The sequence below is a fragment of the Hemiscyllium ocellatum genome, assembly GCF_020745735.1.
Source record: "Hemiscyllium ocellatum isolate sHemOce1 chromosome 15 unlocalized genomic scaffold, sHemOce1.pat.X.cur. SUPER_15_unloc_17, whole genome shotgun sequence".
Classification (NCBI taxonomy): Eukaryota; Metazoa; Chordata; class Chondrichthyes; order Orectolobiformes; family Hemiscylliidae; genus Hemiscyllium; species Hemiscyllium ocellatum.
The window spans coordinates 81,711-85,041 of NW_026867453.1; positions in this window are offsets into that span (position 1 = coordinate 81,711).

Below are 3,331 nucleotides of genomic sequence, written 5' to 3' on the forward strand. Positions count from 1 at the left end.
TTCTGTCTGACCCTCTGCCTGGTCAGGTTTTTCTGCACCATCACATCAAACAGGGTATCCACCAACTGAACCTCAACTCCTTCATCTTTCTCTTCAGTTTTTGCTTCTTGCTGTGACATATGTTCGTGGGATCTTGTTACTACACAATCTGGGAAACTATCAGGCTGCCTACTTGCGGAATGTTTGTGAGAACACCTCTGGGACACCGCATCAACCAACCCAGCCACCCCGTGGCTGAACACTTTACCCCTCCTCCCACTCCACCAAGGACATGCAGGTCCTTGGACTCCTCCATCGCCAGACCATGGGCAACACGACGCTGGAGGAAGAGCGCCTCATCTTTCGCCTAGGAACCCTCCAACCACAAGGGATGAACTCAGATTTCTACAGCTTCCTCATTTCCCCTCCCCCCACTTGTCTAGTCAAATCCCTCGGATCAGCACCACCTTCTTGATCTGCAATCTTCTACCCGACCTCTCTGCCCCCAGCCCCTCTCCGGCCTATCCCCTCACCTTAACTCCTCTACACTATCGCATTCCCAATGCCACTCACCAAAGTCCCTCTTCCCTCCTTTTATCTTAGCCTGCTTGGTACACCCTCCTTATTCCTGAAAGAAGGGCTTATGCTTATAAACATCCAATTCTCCTGCTCCTTTGATGCTGCTGACCTGCTGCGCTTTTCCAGCAACACATTTTTCAGCTCTGATCACAGCATCTGCAGTCCTCACTTTCTCCTTATTTCACTGTGGGTAAAGTGTTCCCCCCCGTTTACAAGAGATAGGATTTATAGTCATTTGAAAGGAATAAATTGATTAGGCATAAAATCAATTCCGGTTTTGTGAAAGGCAAGTCATTGCTACTTCTCCTTTATTGTGTTAATGAGTTATCGAGAAACAGCACGGAAACAGACCCTTCGGTCCAACTCATCCGTGCTGACTGATATCCCAATTTAGTCTAGTCCCACCTGCCAGCACCTAGCTCATATACCCAATCAGATGCCTTTTCAATGTTGCAATTGTACCAGTCCCTACCACTTCTTCGGCAGTTCATTCCATACACATGCCACCCTCTGAGTGAAAAAGTTGCCTCTTATGTCTCTTTTATATCTTTCCCCTCTCAGCCTAAATCTATGCCCTCAAGTTCTGGACTCCCCCACTCTCGAGAAAATACCTTGTCTACTTAACTGATCCATGCCCCTCATGATTTTTATAAACCTCTATAAGATCACCCCTCAGCATTCAACACTCCAGGGAAAACAGCCCTAGCCTATTCAACCTCTCCCTATACCTCAAAACCTCCAACCCTGGCAAACATCCTTGTAAATCTTTTCTGAACCCTTTCGAGTTTCACAACATCTTTCCGATAGGAAGGAAACTAGAATTGCACACAATATTCCTAAAGTGGCCTAACCTGTACATCTGCAACATAGCCTCCCAACTCCTGTACTCTATACTCTTGACCAATAAAGGAAGCATAACAAACACCACCTTCACTATTCTATCTAACTGTGACTCCACTTTCAAGAGCTATGACCTGCACTCCAAGGTCTTTTTGTTCAGTAACACTCCCTAGGACCTTACTGTTAAGTGTATAAGTCCTGCTAAGATTTCTGGCTGTAACAGTTGCTCCATGTTTGAGATGTTTTAGGTGTTTGAGGTGATTTCCTCGATTGCAGGAGTAGCAATTCCTGTTTTATTTGCTGTTGTACTGTTATGCAACTTTGGAGAGTTATAGATTAGATTCCCTACAGTGTGGAAATAGGACCTTCGGCCCAATAAGTCCACACCGACCCTCTGAAGAGTAACCCATCCAGACCCATTTCCCTCTGGTTAATGCACCTAACACTATGGGCAATTTAGCATGGCCAGTTCACCTGACTTGCACATCTTTGGACTGTGGGAAGAACCAGAGCACCCAGAGGAAACCTACACAGACACGGGGAGAATGTGCAAATTCCACACAGACAGTCGCCCCAGGCTGGAATCGAACCTAGGACCCTGGTGCTGTGAGGCAGCTGTGCTAACCACTGAGCCACCATGCTGCCCAAACTGAGAAGGTGACCAAACTGATGGAGGAGGGTAAAGGGGTTGATGCGATGTACATGGATTTCAGTTAGGCGTTTGATAAGGTTCCCCAGGGTAGGCTATTTCACTAAATATGGAAGCATGGGATTGAGGGTGATTTAACGAGTTGGATCAGAAATTGGCGAGCTGAAAGAAGACAGAGGGTGGTGGTTGATGGTAAATTTTCATCCTCGAGTTCAGTTACGAATGGTGTATTGCAAGGATCTGTGTTGAGTCCATTGCTGTTTGTCATTTATAAACGACCTGGAAGAGGGCACAGAAGGGTGCGTTAGTAAATTTATGGCTACCACTAACGTCGATGGAGTTGTGGTCAGTGCCGAACAATGTTGCAGGTAACAGAGGGACATGGATAAGTTGTAAAGCTGGCTGAGAGGTGGCAAATGGAGTTTAGTGTGGGAATGTGTGAGGTGATTCACTTTGGAAGGAATAACAGGAATAAAGAGTACTGGCCTAATGATAAGATTCTTGGTAGTGTCAATGAGCAGAGAGATCTCGGTGTCCATACACAAAGACCCCTGAAAGTTGCCACCCAGGTTGATAAGGTTGTAAAGAAGGCATATGCTGTGTAAGGTTTTATTGGTCGAGGGATTGGGTTTTGGAACTACGAGGTCATGTTGCAGCTGTACAAAACTCTGGTGCGACTGTACTTGGAATGCTGTACAGTTCTGGTCGTCGCATTATAGGAAGGATGTGAGACCTTTGGAAAGGTTTCAGAGAAAATTTACTAGGATTGCTGCAATGGAGGGAAGGTCTTATGAAGAAAGGCTGAGGGACTTGAGGTTGTTTTCATGAGAGACAAGAAGGTTGAGAGGTGACCTAATTGAGACATATAAGATAATCTGAGAGTTAGGTAAGGTAGACAGTGAGGGCCCTTTTCCTCAGATGGCAATGGCTCATACGAGGGGACATAGCTCTAAATTGAGGGTGACAGGTATAGGACAGATGTCCGAGGTAGTTTCTTTACTCAGAGAGTTGTAGGGCCATGGAAAACCCTGCCTGCAACAGTAGTATACTCACCAACATCGAGGGCTGAAGGAGCTGTCCTGTGCTGTAATGTTCTGTGTTCTATGTTTAGTGTGAGGAATTGAATGGAAACAAAGTATGTTATTGTTGTAAATAAATGTGCAAAAGACACAGAGTTATGACACTATTCTATTTCCTCTTTTAAACTTCTCATGTTTTTGTGAATTTGCCCAGATGTGTGGCTCAGAGTATTCAGTGAGGAAGAGTGGACAGGAGCCTGTCGTT